Below are 27,030 nucleotides of genomic sequence, written 5' to 3'. Positions count from 1 at the left end.
ATCTATACTTTCATGTGTCCAAAATACATTTTAGGTACTAATTTATAATAGGTGTAATTATAACATATGAAGATTGGTTTGTGGTACCATGGATTTTCTGGATAGAGGAGATGACGTTGGAAATATCCTATTTAAAGCCATACAATTAACAATAGTTTGCTTTTTTAGAAGGATCATTTCTAAGAATGCTGAAAAGAGACTACTTCGCCCTGGCCTGTGGCTCAGTTGGTTGAAGGTCGTCAAGTATACCAAAAGGTTGCAGGTTCCATTCCGGATCAGGGCACATACTTAGGCTACGGGTTTCCTCCCTGTCAGTATGGGAAACATCAATGTTTCTCCTTCCTCTCTCTCTCTCTCTCTCTCTCTCTCTCTCTCTCTCTCTCTCTCTCTCTCTCTCTCTCAAAAAGGCATTAAAAACAAAACATATCCTCAGGTAAGAATAAAAAAACAAACGTAGTTTTTTTCAAAGAGAAAACAGTTTTTTTTTAAAAAAAATATATTTTATTGATATTTTTACAGAGAGGAAGGGAGAGGGACAGAGAATTAGAAACATCGATCAGCTGCCTCCTGCACACCCCCTACTGGGGATGTGCCCGCAACCCAGGTACGTGCCCTTGACTGGAATTGAACCTGGGACCTTTCAGTCCGCAGGCTGACGCTCTATCCACTGAGCCAAACCGGTTTCGGCAAGAAAACAGTTTTTGAACTCAGCAGTAATGAAGAGTTTTCTTTAACCAACATGTCAGATAATGGTAACTCATCAATCTAATTTCTGTCCTCAATACTCCTATGAAATAACTCTTGTCAGGGTCACAATTATTTCCATTATGCCAAATGCAAAGGAACATTTTTCTTGTATCAAACTACTAGACTTTTCTGCAACTTTAGAGATTTTGACCCCTCCCTTTTATTGAAACTAGGCTTGAAATTCTATTCTCAAAACCTGTGTGATGCTGCTTTATCCTGGTTTCCTCTTATGTTTCTAGCTACTTTTTCTCAATTTGATTTTCTGCCTAACTTCTCCCCTAATCAACCTTTCCTGGGATTTCTCAGAATTTAATAGTCTGGTTCCCATGTGTTCTCACCCATTTAAATACTACCTATGTGCACAATTTATATCTCCAGCCCAGATTCTCATCAGAGCTTCATGACCAATATCCCCATATAAATGCCTCAAGCCACTCAACCAAACATACCCAAAACAGAAACCTATATCCCCACTTATAAGCCTGCTTACTCCCATGTGTTTCTCAATAAATAGAAACTGGGAATTATCTTAAAATATTTCCTCTTCTCTAACCCTCACATTCCTTCCATCAATATATTTTTCCTTAGCTCCATTTTTGCTCATCCCCCTAGTGTGGGCTAGGTCCTAGGATGACCATAAATTATTGCTTGCTCAGGACAGATTTGAGTTATGCCTCTTGTCCTGGCATAATTAATGCAAGTGTCCCCTTTTATTCTCTAAAGTTTCCTGGTTTGACTGATAATTTATATGGTCATTCATCCATCATAAATCTGCCAGATCACTGCAGTTAGCTGGTTTCTATACTTTACTGCATCTCTACAATCTATCTCCACCTAACAGCTCAAGTAGTGGACTCCCACATTCACTGAGAAATTTGAAGTAATTGGAAGAGAACTTAAGCCTCTATCCAAATATATTGCACTCTTGTTTTCCTTCAGACCACCCATTTTCCTATTAATTGTATCCCATTTAGTGTTGTTGATGTGTTTCTGTCTTTTCCATTAGAGTATAAGCTCAGTGAGGACAAGACTGTGCTGCTTGAACATCCAAGGCCCTCACACTAGAAATGGAGCAAACAAAAGGAGTAAGAGTGGAGGAAACATTTGATTACCACACCCTTAGAGTTATAGCTTTAAAAATGCAAGTCATTTTAGTAGTAGATACAAGGAGTATAAATCCATACAAAAGTGGGGTCCCCAATATATGGTAACATTTCTAAGCTACAAACAATTTGACAAATTTTTCAACAGTTCTTTGTTGAATTTGAGTTTGATCAACATTTACCAATGCAAAGATTACTTGCTGTGGTTAAACTGCCCAATTTTACTTGATCTTTATAGCTTTTAAATATATTTTTGAGCTCTGAAACAGTATACCAAAGCTCTAAAATAGTAACCAATTAAAAATAGAATAATCCATATTCCCTAGCAAATTATGGCTATAGAGCAAGGGTGGGCAAACTTTTTGACTCGAGGGCCACAATGGGTTCTTAAACTGGACCAGAGGGCCGGAACAAAAGCATGGATGGAGTGTTTGTGTGAACTAATATAAATTCAAAGTAAAGGAGCGGAGGGGAGAGCAAGAGAACCGGATAGAACAGCCGGATCCGGCCCACGGGCCGTAGTTTGCCCACGGCTGCTATAGAGTATTCGTATTAACATAAATTAGTTAATGTAAATGCTTCAGGAAGGAATCATTGATTTCTCTCAGGAATTAATTGGAAATGATCAATCACTATATTAGAAGTGTGGCAGTAGCATCATTTATCAGATACTAATTGCCATAGTGGGCTAAGAATGCCCTTTTGGCTTAGAAATACAGTGGCCCTAAGGGAAAGTAGCTTGAATGATTACAGTAATTAATGTGTATACAACTGTCTCTTGAAGCTTCATTACTCTTAATATTGGGATAAATGTTAGAGTTCAAAAGAACTTTGGTGTTTTAAAGTCTATTGTGATTTTATTGTTTTATCTCATGAATGATCAGGATTTAATCTTAAAAATTTGTATATGCATAAATTCAGAAGTATAAGCATAGGGATATAAAATGTGAATAATCGGTTTATATTTTATATGTACATATATTCTACAAATAGTATTATGCTGTGAATGAAGTCTATGATACTCTCAATATTAGGGATTTATATGAATTTTGGTTTTACTATTTAAAATATTTTTATTCTAAAAATTCGAAAACATTGTATGTTAATCACTACAAAGGCTCATTTTATATCTAACTGTTCAGTTTTATATTTGTGTTGCAAGTTTTTACTCATTTTTTTATTTAATAAGCATTGATCACCTACTAATATGTCAGACTATAATACACTAAAAAGTTTAAAAACCAATTTATTTAGCTTATATATTTTTATGTTATGAACCAAATTTTTTATTTCTTAAAAGAAACTATATCTGAAAAGCAATATTTGAGGCATAGATATTTGTGTAGCTCAATATTGGATATTTTACCCTCCGTAATTGTATAAATCTCTATGGGATAGCTATTGAAATATTCATGTTATACCATGCATCTGACACATTATCAATACTTATTTGGTAAAATATTCTGTTTGAGGCTATGCATATATTTATGAGCATTGACAATTTGCCAAAATAGAATAAGAAAATAGCATACTGTTAACGGTCACTGACTATAGATGTGGCCAGGGACAAAATTGGTAAAAGTTCTTTGCTAATCTAAGACATATTACACACCTTAAGAATATTAACTGAATTAAAATCCACAATGGATGTTTATACCAAATTTCAAATAATATACACTAACAAACTGACTATCAAAATAAAGAATAGCAAAAACAATGCAGGTTATAAATTATTTTATAGTCTCTTTTAGAGATGAGATTTCATAATTTTGTAATAAATATTCTTGGCAGAAAGGATGTATGTTTTCTACCTTGTGTTTTAAAAATCCACTTTTGCAATCTTTGATAACTTTCAAAAATATTTAGTATTCTACATAAACTTTAATAGCCAGGAGTGAGGATGAGGTTGGAGGCGCACATTCTCTAGTCTGTTTTTTCATTAAGCGTAAAAACATGTGTTCCTGACACTGCTGGTTTGAAACTGTTGTTGGAAACATAAAATAAATTACAAGTGACTAACAAGAGCAATTTATAGAAGATACATGATCTAGTTCACTAGTCAGCAGGCATGGGTTGCATATGGAATTATTATAGTAACCAAAACTAATGGAGAGCAGGCGCCATTTTCTAATTACAGCTGGAAGCACTGGACCTTGTGCACTGCGTCAGTAAATTGGCCCCAGTAGATTCAAAATGATTTCGCTGCTTGTTATTATAAACCTTAGCTAAGGCAGGATATTTGAAGAATATGGTTTCTGCAATTTGTTAAATGTATTATACCCATTTTTATAGCCTAGTTCTGTGAATGTGATATTACACTTACTATTACAATATTACAATTAAAAGACATAACTCCATTTAAGAGTTTAAAGATTTAAAAAACTGATTTTTTTTAAATGGTGGGAATACTGAAGTGTAAGTGAGGAGACAAAAAGGGAGAAATAAATTAAAAACCTTGTTAACTGACAGCCTTTGATAAACTCTTATCATTATTTTAAGCTTCCATGTTCTCATTTATACATTTGGGATAATCATAATTATATCTTCCTTTAGTAAAACAAGTAATATCATGAATATTCAAGAACTTCTTTTAGTCATTTGTTAGGGTGTGACATTCTCCTAAATTTCCTTCATCTGAGAATGTCTTGATTTTCCCTTCATTCCTGAAGAAGAATAAAGCTAGATAAAGAATTTAGGGCTGCTTTGTGTGGCTTTTTTGTTGTTGTTGTTGTTGTTGTTTTTAATTCAGCATTTTAAAATGTGACATTTCCTTCTGGCATCCATGACTTATGATGACAAATATGTCACTTGAGTAGGGTTTCCCCTATGGGTAAAATTTCATTTCTCTCTTCTTTAAGTTTTTTATTTCTTTGTCTACAGTTTTCAGAACTCTATGATGTATGTTGGTGTAGATTCCCTTAGGTTTATCCCATTTTGGATTTGATCAGCTTCTTGAATTTATAGGCTATGTCTCTGGCCAAATTTGGAAAAATTTCAGCCATTATTTCTTAGAATATTTTTCAGCCCCACTCACTTTCTCCTTTCTTTCCTGTAGTCCAACAACATGAGTTAACTATACTGTTTTATACCAAGAAGTCACTGAGTTTCTGTTCATATTTTTTTCCTTACTATATTTTCTCTTTTGTTTATGTTGGATAATTTCTATTATTCTATCTTTGACTTCATTGATTCCTGCCTCTGTCCTCTCCATTCTGTTATTGAGTTTTTCCATTGAATTTTTATATCTGTTATTTGATTCTAAAGTTTAAGTTTGCTTTTTTCTTTATATTTATTTCTTTACTGAGACTTTTCTTTTTATTGGTTTTAAGTGCTTGTAATTGCTCAATGAATTATTGATATGACAGTTGCTTTAAAATCCTTATTAGATAATGCCAACATTGTGTCATTTTAGTATTAATGTCTGTTTGTCTTTTCTCATTCTCTAAGAAAATATTTTGAAGGGATGAATTTATATTTTCTATCATAAGTGAGAGAAAAAAATTTAGCTCCTTGAAGGTTTAGTGCCTTAGTAGTAGATATAATTGCAAATGTATAGAAGAGCAGGGACTTTCAGCATAGGATCCATCGACCTTTAGAGCTCAAAAGATGAATCTGAAATTATATGCAAAATATTTTATTCATTGTTCACTTTTATTGTGATGATCATTAGATTCTCAAAAAGGGTAAATGATACCAAATAGTATGTTGACTCATGCTACCCTATGCAGTACCTTATAGTATAAAGCAAGTTGCTATATCAAAAATCAACATGATCCTAGATATAATCAATAATTATAATAAAATAGCTAATACTTTTTAGGTTTTTTTGCATGTACTATAAACATTCACTCTTCATAACAATTTTCTGAAGTGACTATTATTTTCCCATAGTTAAATAAGCGTCTTAATGGAAACTATGAAGTTTTATTTCTTGAGTATATGTCATGGTAGTGTAACCAGTTTAAAATTTCACATTATATCATTACATGTTGAGCCCTACAATTTTCATTTCTTACTGAACTTAGCTCTCAAGCTGATGGCAGAAATTTTGATTTTGCCAGTTTAAGATAATAAAATGTCTGTGGATTAAATCTCAGTCTTCTTTGGATAAATACTCCCTGTTCTGTTTTTGTATTTTGTAGGTGTTATCAGGTCAGGAGGGCTTTTTATGCCATCTTAGCATCCTCCAAAGAAGGATCTCTGACCTGTAAATACTCTTCTACTGATATACATTATCTGTTCTTTTGGCATAAATAGTGGGTAGAAAACTTCATGATCCCTTCTTAATGAATATGTCCATACCTCAGCTGCCCCTGGCAGTACTGATGTCATGAGAAGTACTAGTAGTCACATCTCCATCCGGACAGCAGTTTAGGCTGTCCATTCCCCAGCTGATACCCCTTCTTCCTCAGACATCCCCACTGCCATGTCACATGCTCTTAATTCTCAGGCATGTAAGTAATTTCACACCTTGTCAGTATCCTGTGGAAGGTAACTAAAACTCAAGGGAAGAGAGATGAATCTGAAGTCCTTAATCTTTGGGGATCTGCCATGCCTAATGCTGGTGTGGGTCCCCTCTGCATGACTGTCTCAATTCTGTCTCCAGAGTTCCAGACCAAGTGTTGCAAAGCTCCCAAGTCCCCTTTGCTTTTGTTTAGGCAAACCATCAAGAGTTTTCTATGCTTTCTCTAGGGTTTTGACTAGGAAAGGAGGCAAAATTGAAAGCAGACTTTCACATTCACATCTAAACACTCTTACTCTGTCTTCCAAATCCTCTCCAAACTTCTAAGCTATCCCAGAAAATAATTTTAATCTCTTTTCTTTAGAAAGACTTGTAATAAAATGTCATCATACAACCTTCTCTCCTTATTATATAATCCTGTGGTCTGAGTCCTCTAGGCATGTACTCTTAATATACAGAGCTAGGTTTTCAGAATTCAAAAACAAATAACCACAGTAAATGTTTTTGAAAAATGTGTTTAGGATCCTATTTGCTATCATTGTTCTAAGTTGTATCTTCCCTCCCCCCAGGGAAATATGTGGCACTTATTCACTGGTGGAGGGAGTAAATGAGGCCAAAAGGAATATTGGGGATCAAAATATTATAATATCATAGTAGGATGGAGTTAGAAAAAAAAACAAAGAGGATTTGGACTGTACCTTTTAGGAACAATAGGAAAGCCAGTATAGATTTACTTTTTTTTTTAAAATATATTTTAAGTTTTATTTATCTTACTATTGTGACTGTTATTGAAAACAATATTCTGATACTTGTTTAAATGGTAAGGAAGACTTTGTTCATGACTTTTGTAATAAGGGAATTATAATAGAAAAGAGAGATTGGGCTAAACTTTTTGACTCAAGGGCCACAATGGGTTCTTAAACTGGACTGGAGGGCTGGAACAAAAGCATGGATGGAGTGTTTGTGTGAACTAATATAAATTCAAAGTAAAGGAACGGAGGGGAGAGCAAGAGAACCGGATAGAACAGCCGGATCCGGCCCACGGGCCGTAGTTTGCCCATGGCTGGGCTAAACTCTAAGTACAACAAAGACCAGTGGGGACTTATAGCCAACTAGCAGAGTGGGAAGTAGCTGGAAAATTACTAAGAGGATCCAGAAGACAGGTGGGATCGGGCCTAAATGGGCAGTCGGACATCCCTCTCACAATCCAGGACTGCTGGCTCCCAACCACTCACCTGCCTGCCTGCCTGATTGCCCCTAACTGCTTCTGCCTGCCAGCCTGATGACCCCCTAACCACTCCCCTGCCAGCCTGATAGATGCCTAACTGCTCCCCTGAAAGCCTGTTTTCCTCTAACTGCCTTCCCCTGCAGGCCTGGTCATCCCCAACTGCCCTCCCCTGCCGGCCCATTCACCCTTAACTGCCCTCCCTTGCCAGCCTGGGCACCCCCAACTACTCTCCCTTGCAGGCCTGGTCCCTCCCATCTGCCCTCCCCTGCTGGCCTGATCACCCACAACTGCCCTCCCCTGCCAGCCATCTTGTGGTGGCCATCTTTGTCCACATGGGGGCACCATCTTTGACCACATGGGGGCAGCCATCTTGTGTGTTGGAGTGATGGTCAATTTGCATATTACCTCTTTATTATATAGGATTAATTTTGCTAGAAATTGGTTTTCTTTTTAAAAGGTTAGAATGAGGGAGTCTTTGGAAAGAGAGAACTCATAAAACCAGAAGAATTTTTCAGGCCTTGGCAAGAAAACTTCATGTTAATTATTGGGAAATTAGCACTGAATATACTATATATTTTTTTCTCATGGGAGGACCATTAAGTATCAGTAAGCCTTATCAGGTATCTGTTTGGCAGCATGTAATGATGAAAAGTAATTACTGTACATCAACCAAGTTGAAAAAACAGATTTTCAATCACAGTAAAATATCCGAGTGTAGAAGAGTGATTAAATCTTGAGAATTGATGACATAGTACCACAGTGAACAGAAAGCATGACGTGCCCTAAAGAAACAGAAAAATAATCACATCTGTCAGAAAGGTACAGGAGACATTACTTATTGGCTGCCTCTCAATGAAATATTAAGGAGATTAAGAGGAAACTCTTGAATTATTTATATGTAAGACTAGAACTTCAGAAAAAATACCTTCTAGTTCTTTTGTTTTGTTTTGTTTACTGAACATTTATTCATTGGCACATTTACATAGAAGGCAATGCCATACATGATATTAAAAACAGATGAAATGAGCAAAATTTTTCCAGTGATTGACTCACAATAAAATATTAATGTTTCATTTTTCTATATTGAATTTCTAACAAGATGAAATAATATTAACATATTTTTTTAAACTCACCACAAATGTGTGAAAATAAAAGCTACTAAGATTAAATTCTAAAATGGATACAACAGATTTCAGTTTTACTTTAGATAGAAAAATTCTTCAGATTAAAACATTGGAAAAAATTTAAGGTTCAATGCTCCCAAATGTCAGCTTGTAACTTTATGAAATGAATATGTTTGTTAAATTAGCTATGCCTAGTACTGTTATTATTAACTAGATGCCCAGTGCACAAAATTAGTGTGTGTGTGTGGGGGGGGGGGTTCCCTCAGCCCGGCCTGCACTCTCTCCAATCCGGGACCCCTCAGGGGATGTCTGACTGCCAGTTTATGGGATCAGGCAGTCGGACATTCCTTTTGCAATCCAGGACTGCTGGCTCCTAACTGCTCACCTGCCTGCCTGCCTGATCACCCCTAACCCCTCTGCCTGCCTGCCTGATTGTCCCTAACCACCTCTGCCTACCAGCCTGATGGCCCCTAACTGCCCTCCCCTGCCAGCCTGATCACACCTCTCTGCCTCTGCCTCGGCCCCCACCACCATGGCTTTGTCCGGAAGGAGGACCAGACGACCAGAAAATGTCTGGTCGACCTGCTCTAATTAGCATATTATCCTTTTATTAGTATAGATTAGTTAGGATGGTCTAACAATGTGTAAAATATTTTTAAGGCTTTAAAAATAAAGAAATCCTATGCAGGCTCACTGTAGATTTCTTTGTGATGAAAGTCCAGGATGACTCTTTTAAAATGCACAAGAGTGGAAAGTCAGCCAATACAAATGACATTTGGAGACATCTTTCCTTTGGTCACAAATATGGCTGACCCCATCAAAAGCTAAGGAGATGAAACAGGTTTGAGTAATGTGGGACTTATGACTCACAAAAATATACATGGTCATTTTGGTTCAGAAGCACAGTAACTTTGCAGATTCAGATTTGTCACTTAATTTCTTTGGTCTATAATTCCTTGAATAGAACATAAAGAGGTTGGACTACATGATTTCTAACATTGTTTTAAAAGATTAACCTCTTTGATTTTTAGATCACAGTGGTTGTCAAAATGGAATAGATTTTAGATACTGTCTAATGCTTTCTGCTTAAAGATGTGAGTACTTATAAATTTATGGGAATAAAGAATGAATGTCACAAATTGTGCAGTCTCAGTATTCCCCAGAAAATAAATAAAAACAAAATAAAAATCACCATGGGATCTTGGGATTTCATTCCTTTATTTGTTATTTGGAAAGTGTGACTGATGAGATCTGACATCCTTCCATTTCTAACAATTCTACCTTTTTAAATCTATTTTTTAATATATATTTTATTGATATTTTACAGAGAGTAAGGGAGAGGGAGAGAGAGCCAGAAACATCAATGAGGCAGAAACATCAATCAGCTGCCTCCTGCACACCCCCTAATAGGGATGTGCCTGCAACCAAGGTACATGCCCGGAATCGAACCTGGGACCCTTGAGTCCGCAGGCCGACGCTCTATCCACTGAGCCAAACCGGTTATGGCTTAAATATATTTTTTAGTAGCTTCTTTCCTAGGATATGTTCCCATAGATATAAGTCAGAAAGTCTCAAAGCTCATTCTGGTCTAGAGTCAGGTGTACATGAGAAATATTTCACGTGAAAATTCACCTGATTGCGTAAAATAAATCATTTCTTAATGTAGTCAGCTGGAATTTCAATACCAAGTTCTAATTGAATCATAATTGATCATGAAGTAAATACCATCACCTCCACTAGTGTCTAACAGGAGTTAATCTAAAAGCATAGAAGACAAGCATTTACTAAGTAAGATCTGAAAAATTTCCATGTACCTAGATACTATGCAAATCAATAAATTCTATTGGTATTGGTGGAGATGAATAGAAATTCAGTGCTCTAATATCTTATACTAGAGGCCCAGTGCATGAAAATTCATGCACGGGAGGGGGGGTCCCTCAGCCCGGCCTGCCTCCTCTCACAGCCCAGTGTTGGAAGCCGCCCATTGCCTTCACTAGCAGAGAGGTGTGCACAAGGAACCCGGAAGGCTGATCAACCTTGAAGCTCTGAAAGGTCAGAGCCAACCACCCACTGCCTAGTTGAGACAATGGTAGCTAAAGCAACCTCCACCTTTTAATCTTATGTAAATCCTTGCTGATTGGCTATTCTTGGAATTGCCTGCCTACCACTATGGGTGGATCCCATAGTCTTAATAAAAGGGATCTCTAGGCCGGAGCAAAGCAGAGTCCTTCCCCTTGAGTTGGGCTCCTGCCTGGCCCCCAATATTTCCAAATTAATATTTTCTAGTCTTTTTCATTTGTGTGCGGCCTCCTCCAGAGCCCGAACCCTGAACCTGAACCCTGAACCATACAGGACGTAAAAGGGGTTCACTACAAACTGGAGCCCAAATGTGGGACACTACAAACTGGTGCCTTCGATGTGGGACCTCTGGAGGGGATGATATTTCACCTAGAGCAAAGAAAAGAAGATTTCACCAGAAAGGTGGGGAAAAAAATACACTGAAAAGGTGGGGAAAAGATCACCATATAGGTGAGGGAAATTCACCACAAGCAAAGCCCATGATCAGCTGCAGAAGTCAAGATCTATAACTAGGGTGGGAACGTCTTTTTCAGCCAGGCTAATGGGGCAGAATTAGGTTATAAAGTAAACTTTATTATAGACTTTTGGTTTGCATGCTTAAGGAATGTGGTTTCTTGTTCAAATTAAAATCTTAATTTGTATTTGGAATCTAAAATCTGTAATAAGAAATGAAACTCCGCTGCTGAAACCACCTCTGGTGCGGAGAAATTCAAAGGTGTCAGGAGTGGGCAGGGCTATCCGCTCTCATGGCTTGCCGCTCCCCTGGGGGCAGTCAATTAGCATATTCCCTCCTTATTGGCTGTGGGCACCACCATCTTTGTGAGGGTCAATGAGCATAATCCCTCTTTATTAGATAGGATTTGGTACCCTGTTTTGGTGTTTTGTTGTAAGGTAGCATCTTTTGCAGGATTTTTAACTTTAAGGGGAACTGATTTCAAGTGTATTTCTGTTTTAGAGCCAATGATATTGAAATAGGGGCTGACAAAGACTAATTCTCAGATTTCCAAAACTAAAAATAAATCACATTAAGTACATGTATTTCTCAGGGTAAAACTATATGGGATCCCTAGATTCCAGTACAACATGTAAAAATATTGTCTTAAGAAAATGTCTAATCATTCAACATCAATTGGCCTATCATCCAACGAAAAGAGTCTGTCACCCCCCAGCCCAAAGGGCATGCACAGTATATCACAAAGCACAGAGCTGGGAGGGAAGTTACTACCTTGGGGGAAGCATCTAGAGTTTTAAAAGTCCTCTAGCAGAGAGAAGGGAAGACAATGCCAACAACAATGCAAAAGTAAGCAGACTAATGAATCCATAGCTAACAAAATCAGGGCAAAAGGCTATAATGAAAATTAATGAATCCTCAATCCAAATACACAGCATTTCAAAAGGTTACTAGGTGAATTTTGTTTGGTTTTTGGTTTGTATTTTAGTTTAGTTTTTTACCTTCCTCTGAAGCATCAGGGATTGGAGGCAGGACACCGGTTACAGGAACTGGTGGACCAATGGTCTGATTCAGTATGGCAAGTCCTATGTTCCTAACTCACCCATTATACTACTGAGTGCAGCATTTCTTGTGGGGGATTCATCAAACCTCTCAATCCACTGTAGAGGGAATTGGAAATTCTTCATTCTCTATCATCCAACACAGTTTCAATGGGCAGCTCAGGTGCTGAGGGGCTCCCAGGTGACTTCAGCTCACTGCACTTGCTTATTCGCCTTGCAACAATGAGCTGGATCATTCCTCACTGTTCCCTTCAATGAACATGGACTTTCTGAGGGTTTCCATGGCATCTTGGTTTGTCTTGCCCAACAGGGATTCTCCATTCACTGCTATCAGCTGATCATTCACCCGAAGCCTTCCATCTTTAGATGCTACTCCTCCATTAATAATGGACTTGACAAAGATTCCCAAATCTGCATGGTTCTCTTTTAATTGGTTACCTTTGACATTGACACCAAGACCTGTGGATCCTGAATCATTAAGTGGAACTTCAAATGTCAAAAATTCCCTGGTGCCATCAGGTGTGAGAACAACATCCTCCTCGTCTGCTTTCATTTCTTTTGGAATCTGATCTGGCTTGGCTCTGCATTCAGTTCCCTTGGGTGGAAGGCACCTTCTTGGCGAAAGACCAGAAGGCTCACTGTCCCTTCCATCTTGGTGCTTCTCAACAGGGAAACAACTTCCTCTTGGGATTTGCCTGCTAAATCTACTCCATTTACCTCTACCAGGTGGTCTCCTGCCTTCAGTCTCCCATCTTGGATGGCAACCCCCCTGGGGAGGATGTTTTTCATATAAATGGGAGCTGAGCCACCTATTGTTACATCTCTGGAAGTGATGCTGAATCCCAAATCTTCGGTACCTTTCTTAAGCTGGATATTCAGCCTCTTGCCTATTTTTTTGGTGTCATAACCACTGCTTATACTTGTTCCAAATACACTTTGTGGTGCTGGGGCTGGAGCTGCCGGTGGCTTTCCAGAGGGCTGTGTACTCTGAGGTAGTGGTGGGTGCGAGTCCATCTGCTCGGCCTGGTGGGTCAGTCTGGGTGCTCTCTGCGGTGCCTGAAGCCCTGCACTCCTCACACTCCTATTATCAATATACTGGCCATCAGGGCTGAAGTGGCCTGAATAATCATTGTTTTTCTCACTTTGGGAGAGTTGTTCATACTGCTCTTTATTTGCTTCAGGAACTACATGGAACCATATGATGGGTGTACGCATGGCCTGGCAAAACATATGCTGTGCTTGTTCAAATCTTCTGTTTTGAAGGTCGCCATCATTAATCCTGACAATGCAATCATTCTCATGAAAAAAGGTTTTCTTGTTCAGCTTTACCACCTTTCTCCAATCGCTTTACTAATAACCCCAGGGTTCTGCTGCCTCGAGCACTGAAAGACACTACATGGATTCCCAGAGGCCCTCCATCGTTGGGGACATGTACAAGCTTTACTATATCATCCAGAGAAAAGTTGGGTATGTTCTCCAAACCACTGTCCACATGTCCAACAGGTTCAACGTGACTGTTGTCTTCTGTCCCATTCTCATCCTGTTCTTGCTTCTCCAGCCATTTGTCCACACGGGGTGACTGGCACTCAGAGATGAGTGAGCATTGTCTCTCTGAAATTGGTTAGACCAGTGACTAGTGTCTCGTGGAAGGCTTCTGTAATTTCCATCTTTCTTCCTGTCACAGGTTTTAGGGCTACCAGCAGCGTTTTGCTTAAGGAAGCCATAGTTGTTGACCAGCATGTGTGTTTTTTTCGTGAAGGCTCTTCAGAGGAAAAATTACTATCACTGACAGAAGCTGAGAGGCCAGTGAAAGCTGGCTCACTGCTTTGTCCGACATGAAGAGGCATATTTGCACGAAGCACTGAAGGTGTGACCTCAATTTCACTTGTTGCTTGATAAGGCTGGAAGGCTGAAACATTATTGGTGCCAAGTTCACTGTCAAATATCTCTGAACTCGGGGCGCCTGTGGAGCTAGCACTGGTGCCGTCACCTCCATGATGTGGATCCTGTTCGTCAAACACTGCTACCAGTTTGTCTTTATCATCTGCTACATCACAGAGGATGTTGTCAAGATCCAGTATTCCTCCATCTCCATGTTCCAGTCGATGCACCTGAATCCAGTAGCTTGGATCCTTGGTGATGGCCTTGCAGTAGTGGGTCACTGCTTGCTGGATGAGGCTGAAAACTTTCATGTGGCCGTCTCCGCACTGCCCGACGACACAGGTCCTTCTGAAACACACGGTCACTTTCTTTTTTTCCTTTAATTAATTTATTTTTTAAAATTTCTTTATTGATTAATTCATTACATGTGTCCTTATCCTCCCAATACCCCCCATCCCCCCACTCATGCCCTCACCCCCCTGTTGTCTGTGTCTATTGGTTAAGCCTATATGCATGCATACAAGTCCTTTGGTTGATCTCTTCCCCTTACGCCCGCCCCCCCACACCCAACCTTCCCTCTGAGGTTTGACGGTCTGATAGATGTTGAGTTCTTACCATTTGCAACAGCATGGATGGAACTGGAGAGCATTATGCTAAGTGAAATAAACCAGTCAGAGAAAGATAAATATCGCATGATCTCACTCATTTATGGAATATAATGAACAACATAAACTGAGGAACAAAAACAGATCCAGAGACAGAGAAACATGGAACACACGGTCACATTCATGCCGCCACAGCTGCTGGGCCTGCCCGCGCCCCTTGCTGACGGCAGCTGAGCAGCCCTGGTGGGAGGGGGGACGGGCTGGAGGCTGGCGCAGCAGGGCCACTGATGGGCGTGTGGCTGGGGGGGTGCGGGCAGGCTACGCCAAGGAGCCACTCGGCTCACATGCCAGGCCTGGCTCCTCCAGGGTTCACCTCGCCTCTCCTCGTGGTGCCTGCGGCCCAGGCCACCTGTTCGGCTTCTGGCGCCCAGGCTTCCTTTCTAGTTCTTATAGCTGATTTTATTTCAATTCTCCAGACCAGAGCTGAGCAATAGAACTTCTGTGATGATGAGATGTTTTGTAATGACAAAGATAATTTTAACATATATATAATATAATAAATACTAGAGACACGATGCATGAAATTCATGCAAGAGTAGGCCTTCCTTCCCCTGGCTGCCGGCACTGGCTTCCCTCTGGCACCCGGGACCGGGCTTCCCTCTGGCTGCGGCAGGCACCTGGGGTCCAGGCTTCCCTCTCGGCCCGGCTTCATCTGGAAGGACGGAAGGAAGTCCAGGAGGATGTCCGGTCTAATTAGCATATTATGCTTTTATTATTATAGATTATTATAGATATTAACGCAATAGTAGTTGACTCAAATAATATTTCCCTAGGCCATTTGCAGGAGACATAATGACTGATTTTTCAGTTCCTTAATGAATATATACATTTATTAATTAAACTGCTGTGATTTTATTTTAACATGGTAAATATCCTATATGAAACACATTTTTGTAGCCTGATGTATTATCTTTTTTAAAAAATATAGTTTTTATTGTTGATAGTATTTCAGACATCTCCCATTTCCTCCCCTTTATCCCCTTCCTCTCAATCTCTCCCCCCTCCCCCCAGGTCTTCACTACCCAATTGCCCTTGTCCATGGGCTATGCATATAAGTTCTTTGCTTTATCTCTTCTCTTTTAAGCTTTACCTTTTATAACATTTTCATTTAAATTAGTGGCAGTGAATTTCCACTGCATTGGTTTAATTGTGCTCCTAATGTAGCCATCAGTTTGGAAAAGATTACCAAGTCATTTTAGCAATATAAATAAAACTTAAGTTGAAATTAGTGTGATATTAAAATACACCAAACATAATATTTGGACTATATGTTCTAATCTTTGAAAGTGTAATTACCAGAACTTGTTTTTCTATTCTACACTTATTTTGCTTTTGAGTCATTTCTCTGGTTAATATTTTTTTTCTTGGAAAAAACAACTATTATGTGAGAGATGATATATTTCTACTGAGTCTATATGAATAACACAGAATGTATAATTTGAGAAAACTTTTTGGTACCAAATTTCCAGAGATATGTGTCACTTGTCAACTCTTTTCATAATTTAAGGGCTGAAATGACTCTTTGGTGAAGACATGCAGACCATTCATCACTATGATTCAATGTTGAGTGTGAGTGTTGTTTACATATAACTCTGGCTACATCATCATGTTCGTAGAATAAAGAGGTGGCTAAAAAAGAGCATGTGAAGTATTATAAGTGAGAGACAGGTTCTACAACTGCTCTATTTCCAGAATTACATGAAGCCATTTATTTAAAGCAGTGGTTCTCAACCTTTCTAGTGCCGCGACCCTTTAATACAGTTCCTCATGTTGTGGTGACCCCCAACCATAAAATTATTTTCGTTGCTACTTCATAACTGTAATTTTGCTACTGTTATGAATCATAATGTAAATATCTGCAATTTCTGATGGCCTTAGGCGACCCTGCTAGCGGTTCTGTAGAGCCGCTGCTGTAGAGCCTAAGACCATCGGAAAACACAGATATTTACATTTCGATTCATAACAGTAGCAAAATTACAGTTATGAAGTAGCAATGAAAATAATTTTATGGTTGGGGGTCACCACAACATGAGGAACTGTATTAAAGGGTCGCGGCATTAGAAAGGTTGAGAACCACTGATTTAAAGGTTTCCCACCACCTTAAACATGGTGAACATGTGACTCTAAATCAAGAAAATACAGTTAGCACTTCTTAGACTTCTTTATAATTAACTCTATTAGTAGTATTTATTTCACTACTAAAACAGTTAAGATTTTCTAAGATGCTGAGTGTCTGTGTTGGCAACACAAAATGAGAGGTATGACTTCATTATAAATATATATAGTAAGTACACATAATACATTCTACAGACCAGTGCATAATAAATATACTTAATCATTCTTTAAATTAAATACTGATAAATATCTACTTCAATACATAGCATCTATTTATGTAAAGAACCAAGTATTCTTTTATTTATTTTGTCATTCATATATTTAGTTCTTTATTCAGTCACTCAGCACCTTACCATAACTCCAACTAGGTAAGGCGCTGGTCAAAATAAGAAATGAGCAAATGCATAAGATAAACACTTTCATTGTATAGTTTGAGACTTGCTCACTTATAAAAGCTAAGTTAATGCTTAACTTACCCTAAATTCCAATAATGGAATAGAAAATTATGAAATTTAGAGTTGCTTGTTACAAAAAGTTATAAAAAGCAATTTTATCCACTCACAACTATGAAGCTTAAAATTAAGATGGTTAAAAAATTTAATAAAATAATTCTTGGCAATGGAATTTCCATTGCCACGAATTATTTTATTAAAATTTAAAAAAATGAAACTAGACCACTAACTTACACCATACACAAAAATAAACTCTAAATGGATAAAGGATTTAAATGTAAGACAGGAAACCATAAAAATCTTAGAAGAACCCATAGGCAACAAAATATCAGACATATGTCCTAGCAATATCTTTATCAATACAGCTCCTTGAACAATGGAAACTAAAGAGAAAATAAACAAATGGGACTACATAAAAATAAAAAGCTTCTGCACAGCAAAAGAAACCATCAACAAAACAAGAAAGTCCACTGCTTGGGAGAACATATATACCAATATTATCTCCAATAAGGGTTTAATCTCCAAAATTTATAGGGAACTCATGCAACTTAACAAAAGGAAGATAAACAATCCAATCAAAAAACGGCAAAGGATCTAAGTAGATACTTTTCGAAAAAGGACATACAGAAGGCCAAGAGACATATGAAAGCATGATCAAAGTCACTAATTACTGAGAGATACAAATAAAAATGAGAATGAGGTACTATCTCACACCTGTCAGAATGACTATCATCAACAAATTGACAAATGACAAGTGCTGGCGAGGATGCGGAGAAAAAGGAACCCTCTCATGCACTGCTGGTGGGAATGCAAATTGGTGCAGCCACTGTGGAGAACAGTATGGAGTTTCCTCAGAAAATTAAAAATGGAACTCCCATTTGATCCAGTAATCCCACTTCTAGGAATATATCCCAAGAAAACAGAAACACCAATCAGAAAGGATATATGCACCCCTATGTTCATAGAAACACAATTTACAATAGCTAAGCTCTGGAAACAGCCTAAGTGCCCATCAGCAGATGAGTGGATTAAAAAACGGTGGCACATCTACACAATGGAATACTACGCTGTGGTAAAAAAGAAGGAACACTTACCATTTGCAACAGCATGGATGGATCTGGAAAGCACTATGCTAAGCAGAATAAGCCAGTTGGAGAAATATAAATATCACATGATCTCATTAATTTGTGGAATACAATGAACAACATAAACTGATCAACAAAAATAGAGCCAGAAGCATTGAACAGACCATCCAACCTAATTGGGAAGGCGGGGGTTGGGGAGTGGGGTAAGAGATCAACCAAAGGACTTGTATGCATGCATATGAGCATAACCAATGGACACAGACAGTAGGAGGGTGAAGGCATATTCTGGGGGGTGGGAGAGGCCGAGGAGAGGTCAATGGGAAAAAAACAATAAAGAATTTAAATTAAAAAAAAAAAAAGAAATGGAATCAAGATCCTAAGTTATATAGTGTTACCTAAGTGTTTAGTTTATATCAAGTAAGGTTTTACTTTTTAAATTTATTCCTTTTCTTAAAGTTCTACTTATTAACACATTTGTTATTATATAAGTAAGTAATTAAATGCATTGAAATATTTGTCAACTTTTTTTCTAACTAGAACTATTGATAATAAAGAAAAAGCAAGCACAAATACTATGATAAGAGTAAATGAAAAGAGAAAAAAAAGGGACTTAAAAGCTGAGTTAATTAAAAGCCAGAATAAGCTGACACCTCATATTAAACTATGCTTTTTGTAGTGAGTTATCTGCAAATGATGTTTCACTGTCAAGAGCCTTGGGAAGCAGATGATCTTACCCGATAACTATTTACTAATGACTAGTTTCAGTATAATGAGAAAACTATATCTCTCTGGCTTTGAAAGTATAAAACAAAAATATTAAAAAAAACAATTAACTTAAAATTAATAACTTTTTTTTCAATGTAAAGTACTAAAAACATTATTGGGTGACTTACTAAATTCTTACTATTCCATTTAACTTATAGTACAGTAGGTGTAAGAACAAAAAATTATGTGAGAATTACAATGGAATTCCCCTATTGAATCTGATTCCCTTATTCTCATAAATATCAAAATTATCAAAATAATTCAACAGCAGAACCAAATATCTCTACCTACAACAAGCATCTTAATGGAAAGATTCAAGTGGAAAACTGAATTGTTGGACTTTTAACTAGATTGGCCATAACTCTTTTCGATTGATAATGACTGCTGCCTGAAGTATTAAACTGAGGATTCTGAGATTTCCTTGGAGCTCAGTATTTGCTAATTAACTTCTGCAGATTCCACAGGGATGAGAGATTAGGGGCATGTATACCAGGTATTTATCATGGGCTGCATGTAACTTTTCACTAAGAACATTTCTGTGTGTAGATTGTCATATTATTGAGTCAGTAACAGAATGTCTGCCTACTTAACTGCCCTACTGATTCATATTATAAGTAAAGATTACTCTAAGTCATTATGTAAAACTAGAGGCCTGGTGCACGAATTCCTGCACCAGTGGGTCCCTCAGCCTGGCTTGTGGGATCGGGCCAAACCCGGCTCTCCGACATTCTCCGAGGGGTCCCAGATTGTGAGAGGGTGCAGGCCAGGCTGAGGGACCCCACCAGTACACGATTGGGGCCGGGGAGAGATGCAGGAGGTTGGCCAGCCAGGGAGGGACCGCAGGAGGGCTCCAGGACATGTCCAACCCAACTTGCTCAGTCCTGATGGGCTGGACCTCAGCAGCAAGCTAACCTACTGGTTTGAGCGTCTGCCCCCTGGTGGTCAGTGTACGTCATAGTGACTGGTTGACTGCCTGCCCCCTGGTGGTCAGTGCACATCATAGCGAGCAGTTGAGCGACCTTAGCATATCATTAGCATATTATGCTTTGATTGGTTGAACGGATGACCAGACAGTTAGCATATTAGGCTTTTATTATATAGGATGGATGGCATGGTTCAGCTATGAACTGTTCCTAAGCAGGAACAGAGGTTCAGAAACAACATTGGTGGATGTGATCATTTTCCTTTTACCTGACATATGGTTCTTTTATTGAGGGAAAGAAAGCCCTCCTGCTGGTTTAGTTATTTTTCATGTTTATAAGGTGTAATTATAGCTCATATGGTAGATTCATATAAAGTAGTCAGTTTCCAATAACTTATAAAACATGATTTATTTATATTAGTTCCACATTTTCCTTTATGTATAAAATGCATTTTATATATTTCGCCAAAGTTATCACATTTTATCACTTAGAAATTGCAAAGATTGTGGCTATGCTTACTTTGTTTTTTAGTTTAAAATTAGATTTATTACTTTTAACTGAAAAGGCACATTTGTAATGGGAATACCATATATACCAGATTCTGCTTATGCTGTCCTTGCTTGTCATCCCTATTGACACACATTTTTATCTGCACTCTCTACCTTTGAATCTTAGAGTGCATCCACACAAGAGATTTTAGAGGCTGACTTTCATGGTGAGGTGTTCCTAATATTTTCTTTTATTATTTTAAAAATAATATAAATCTAGACATACAGCAAAAATAGTAAAATTCCCCTTCACACTGCCCCTATCACCTACACCCATCCCTCCATTTTTGACAAATGATCACTTTTAATAGTTTGGTGTGTATCCTTTCAGATTGGAAATATATTTTTAAAAATAACATAAATCTTAAGTCACATATTGTTCAGTCACTTGTTTTTTTTCATTTAATTATATGTATCTTGGAGAATTTTCCATCTTTGTTTATATGGACATAATTCATTCCTTCTAATAGCCATATATTATCCTATCTAATAAAATAGAAACATGCAAATTGACCATACCTCCGTTACACCCACAAGCCACGCCCACCAGCCAATCAGGAGCAAGTATGCAAATTAACACAACCAAGATGGTGGTAGCCACAGAGCTGGAGCAAGCAGGAGGCTTGGGTTGCCCCTGGCCATGGAGGAAGCCAAGCTTCCCTCGCCCTGGCCTGCCCTGGCCTCCACTCAAGGCTACAAAGTTTCAATTATAGAAGATAAATAAATCCCAACAAAGATGGCCACAGCCACAGAGCTGGAGCAAGCCAGAGGCTTGGGTTGCCCCCAGTGATTGAGGAAGTCAAGCTTCCCACCGCCCTGGCCTGCCCTGGCCTCCACTCAAGCCTACAAAGTTTCAATTATAGAAGATAAATAAATCCCAGATACCTGCTTCCAGCCTATGCTTGGGTCACCTGGGGGCGTGGCCAGCCTACAAATCACCACAGGCCCCTCACCCAGGCCACCCCACACCCCAAGGGGACCCCCCCCCCCCCCGATCCGGGACACCCTTCAGGGCAAACCAGCCAGCCCCCACCCATGCACCAGGCCTCTATCCTATCTAATAAAAGAGTAATATGCAAATTGACTGTTACTCCAACACACAAGATGGCTGCCCCCATGTTGACACAAGATGGCTGCCACAAGATGCCCAGCAGGGGAGGGCAGTTAGGGGTGACCAGGCCAGCAGGGGAGAGCAGTTAGGGGTGACAAGGCTGGCAGGGGAGGGCAGTTAGGGGTGACCAGGCCTGCAGGGGAGGGCAGTTAGGGGCAATCAGGCTGGCAGGGGAGCAGTTAGGCATCAATCAGGCTGGCAGGGAGTGGTTAGGGTGTCATCAGGCTGGCAGTCAGAAGCAGTTAGGGGCAATCAGGAAGGCAGGCAGGCGAGCAGTTGGGAGCCAGCAGTCCTGGATTGTGAGAGAGATGTCACACCGCCTAAACGGAAAGTCGGACATCCCTTGAGGGGTCCCAGATTGGAGATGGTGCAGACTGGGCTGAGGGACACCACCCCCCCCTGCCCACCCCCCCCCCCCCACCCCCGTGCACCAATTTCGTGCCCTGGGCCTCTAGTTCAGTAATATGGATAGACCATTATATATATTATAAGACATTTAGAGCTCCAGTGTATTGCTATTAAAATACTGCAATATGTATCCTTTTAGAGACATCATTTTTTTTTATGTTAAAAGTACTTTGCAGGAGAGGTTTTTTGTTCCAAGAAATAACTATTTGAAATTTTAACACTATCTTCAAAATTCCTACTCAAAAGACTACTCATTTGTAAAAGAACAAATATACTTTTATTCAGCAATTCTACTCCAGAAGTTTACCCTTCATATATTCAAATCTATGTGATGCAATCTATATATATAGTTTTTTTTTTATTGTAGCATTGTCATCAAACTATATACCCATCAATTATGTCATGTCTATACAATGGAACACTGGAAAAAATAAGGAGAAAGCTATCTGTGTGTTTGTGTAAAATTAAAGTGCAAAGCATTGTGTATTTGCCTGTAAATACATTTTTGTAAAACTACATAGGAGATAAAGTAAATTAATTGCCTGTAAAAAGTAAACCATTGGCAGGGAACTGGGTGAGAAGACTATTACATAGCATTTTGTACTTGTGCATTTTGACACATAGGGATATATTATCTATTCAAATGTTAAATAAAAAGTATACAATTTGCCCTACCAAATTACCTATGAATATATTCTTACCTTACAGGCTAGCTTCTCATTTTAAAATATATTTTCCTGATTATCAGTGACATTGAGAATTTTTATATGGTAATAGGCTATTGGTATTTCTCATTTGGGTGAAATGTTTAAACTTTACCCCTATTTTTAAAAATATATTTTTATTGATCTTAGAGAAGAAGGGAGAGGAAGATAGAGATAGAAACACCAATGATGAGAGAAACTCTTTGATCAACTGCCTCCTGCACACCCCACACTGGGGATCAAGCCCACAATCCAGGCATGTGTCCTGACCGGAATCAGAATTATGACCTCTTGGTTCACAGGTCGACGCTAAACTGTGCCACATTGGCCAGACTACCCCTATTTTTTATCTTACCTTTTTCTAGCTTCCTATGCATTTGATATTTTATTATTTCATCTATTAAAAGTATTCCAAATACTTTCTCTCTAAATTGGTCCTTATATTTTAACTTTTACAGCATCATTAGTCACAATGATGTTTTAAGTGTTTAAAAGCTAATTCTGCTTTTTCTTTACAGTTTCTAATTTGCTTACTTAAAACAACTTCCCCTACATTAATATTATCAAAACTATCTTCCTCTATTTTCTTTTAAAATTTTATGGTTTTTGTTCTTTATATGTATACTAGAGGCCCAGTGCACGAAATTCGTGCACGGGGGTGTGTGTGTCCCTCAACCCAGCCTGCACCCTCTCCAGCCTGGTCACCCCTAACTGCCCTCCCCTGCAGGCCTGGTCACCCCTAACTGCTCTCCCCTGCAGGCCTGGGTCCCTCCTAACTGCCTTTCCCTGCAGGCCTGGTTGCCCCCAATTTAATTTTTGTAAGATAGGATTTTTTTTGTATTATTTTTCCCAAATAGTTCTTATTCTACCAGATTTTCTACTTCAAGTGAACTTTAGAGTTACTACACCAAATTCTACCCCAAAATATAATGGCTTTCTCATTGGATTATATTGAATTTATATTTAATTAACTTAATTTGGGGCTCATAGTTCTATGATTTTTGAGTCTTCCCATCTTGGAAAATTGTAACTCTTTTTACTCAGGAATTTGATTGGCTTTTGTGTTTTTTAATCATTTATGTTACGTTATTTAATTTATTCTTCAGAGGTCGTGAACACTAAGTTTTTTTTCTAAGTTCTTTATAGCTTTTGTTGCTCTTTTGAAATACTTTTCATTTCTGAAGCATTGAAAGGATCCTAAATAAGTGACAGTTACTTCTGCCAGTCATTTCTTATAATTTATATTTTTATCTTATTGTATATATTTTATTTGAGAGTTATGATTATATATATGTACATACACAAAATATATAAATTGCATACATGCACACACATTACACACATATACTGTGTTTGCTAGTTTAAGCTGCAGCTATTTGAGGGTTAATCTAAAGCTTATCCTATCTAACTGAACTCTTAACATTTTAGGGGAAAATATTCTATATTTCTTGTCCTTGGGAAAAGGCCATTTCCTCATTTCTTCCAATTTCAGCATTTTTAAGCACAAAAACATATATTCAAGTATTTTTAGTTTTTCACCTCAGATTCAGTTTGTGTGCAGTGTGAAATATGGGACTTGGAATTAACAAGCCATTTCTGCTTATTTTTACCCTTAGACACTTCTATATTCAGCCTGGAAGTTTCTGCCAGTCAGGTTATGAAATTTAAATTTGCATAGCTATTTTGGACATAATTTTTATATCACTAATTCAACTCTGTATTTGTCATAATGGTTTCTTCATTTCAAAAGTGGAAATGCAAAGTGGCAAGCAATAAAGTCCTATAGGTTAACCATATTTTTGGTACAATGCTTTGTTTAAGTGCAGCATGTCATTTGCAGACATTCTTCTCTCTGGATGACCACACTAGTTTTTTAGCAGTTGGGCTATAACTAATTTTCACCCGAATTTCTTATGTGATATACACAGGGGGTTGGCAGAAATAAGTTGGCAATTGTGAGTATGCAAGATAGTTGATTCTTGTATTACTATTTACTAGAGGCCCGGTGCATGAAATTTGTGCATGGGGGTGGGGGGTGTGTCCCTCAGCCCAGCCTGCACCCTCTCCAATCTGGGACCCCTCGAGGAATGTCTGACTGTAGAATCGAGCCTAAATGGGCAGTCGGACATCCCTCTCACAATCCAGGACTGCTGGCTCCCAACTGCTCGCCTGCCTGCCTACCTGATTGCCCCTAACCACTACTGCCTGCCAGCCTGATCACCCCCCTAACCACTCCCCTGCCAGCCTGATTGATGGTTAACTGCTCTCCTGCCAGCCTGTTTGCCCCTAACTGCCCTCCCCTACAGGCCTGGTCACCCCCAATTTTCCTCCTCTGCCAGCCTGGTCACCCCCAACTGCCCTCCCTTGCAGGTCTGGTCCCTCCCAACTGCCCTCCCCTGCTGGGCATCTTGTGGTGGCCATCTTGTGTCCACATGGGGGCAGGATCTTTGACCACATGGGGGCAGCCATCTTGTGTGTTGGAGTGATGGTCAACTTGCATATTACTCTTTCATTAGATAGGATTATTATATAGGATAGAGGCCTGGTGCATGGGTGAGGGCCAGCTGGTTTGCCCTGAAGGGTGTCCTGGATCAGGGTGGGGGTTGCCTTGGGGCATGGGGTGGCCTGGCTGAGGGGCCTGTGTTGGTTTGCAGGCTGACCATCCCCCCCGGTGACCCCCAGAGGCCTTGGTATCTGGGATATATTTATCTTCTATAATTGAAACTTTATAGCCTTGAGCAGAGCCAAGCCTCCTGCTCGCTCCATGGCCACAGCCAGTTTTGTTGGGATTTATTTATCTTCTATAATTGAAACTGTGTAGCCTTGAGTGGAGGCCTGGGCCTGCCAGGGTGTGCGGAAAGCTTGGCTTCCTCCATTGCCAGGGAAACCCAAGCCTCCTGCTCACTCAGTGGCCACAGCCATCTTGGTTGGGTTAATTTGCATACTCGCTCCTGATTGGCTGGTGGGCGTGCCTTGTGGGTGTAGCAGAGTGATGGTTAATTTGCATATTACTCTTTTATTAGATAGGATTATTTTATTTCCACATGAACAACTATAAATCTACTTTTGCCCACCCACTGTATATATTTTCATTTCAATTTATATATATTTATATATGTCCTTATTAACACTTTCCTCAGCTTACTTTTATTGGTTCTACTATTGAAGAGTAATTAAAAACAATTAAAACAAAAAGTCTAACAAAACAAAAACTCATGTTGCAAAGTCACCCTGACTTTCAAAAACATTGTCATTTCTGTTTAATGTCACACAATAAGAAGCTGTAGGCATTGAAAAAAACTCATAGATAAATAACTACTTTCATTGCTAGCAGTTGTCCTTGGAAGGTGTAAACAATGAAGTTACCTTTGCAATGTAATACTTAGTAGTCTGGCATCTATCATTTTTGTGTTCTCTCCCTCCTTTCTGTATGGTTTGGCTTCAAACCTCTAAGACCTCTGGCTCTTTATTGGAAAACTAGAGGCCCGGTGAATGAAAATCGTGCACTGGGGGGGGGGGGGGGCAGGGGGCAGAGGTGCTCAGCCCAGCCTGCATCCTCTTGCAGTTTGGGAGCCTTTGGGGGATGTCTGACTGACAGTTTAAGCTGCAGTCTGGCCTCCCTCTGTGAGAGGCAACCAGCAGGCCGATTGGGGGATGGCACTAGCTGGCAAGTGGCTGGCCCCACCCCCATTTCCCCACTGCTGCTACCAGTTGCCGCTGCCCCCCAATTGCCATCTCCTCCCTCTGCCTGCTGGCACCTGCCTTGGCTGGCCTGGTGCCTCCCACTCGCTGGCCCCGCTCACCCACTGACCAGTCGGTCTGTTTGGTCGATTTGCATATTAGGCTTTTATATATAGGACTAGAGGCCCGGTTCATGAAATTCATGCACGGGTAGGGTCCCTAGGCCTGCCTGGTGATCAGGACCGATCAGTTTCCCCACCCCCCTCCTCCTCCTTCCCTCACTCCCTCAGTGTCCCCACCACTGCCACTGGTTGCCTGCCATGTTCTGCGCCATCCCCTAGTGGTCAGCACAAGTCATAGCAAGCAATTGAACTCCCACTCTCCTGGTTGAACTCCCAAGGGGACACTTTGCATATTAGCCTTTTATATATATAGAC

General features: G+C 39.3%; 1 pseudogene across 1 annotated transcript; it reads right to left on the bottom strand.

Moving 5' to 3' along the window:
- Positions 1 to 12,279: 12,279 nt before the first annotated feature.
- On the bottom strand, positions 12,280 to 14,498 carry LOC308233722 (partitioning defective 3 homolog; annotated as a pseudogene). Its single transcript has one exon. The product of its transcript is annotated as a partitioning defective 3 homolog (transcript).
- Positions 14,499 to 27,030: the final 12,532 nt, after the last annotated feature.

The sequence above is a fragment of the Plecotus auritus genome (genome assembly GCF_963455305.1).
Source record: "Plecotus auritus genome assembly, chromosome: 9".
NCBI lineage: Eukaryota > Metazoa > Chordata > Mammalia > Chiroptera > Vespertilionidae > Plecotus > Plecotus auritus.
Note: the sequence above shows the minus strand (reverse complement) of the source record. Positions and strands in the feature narration are given on the sequence as shown.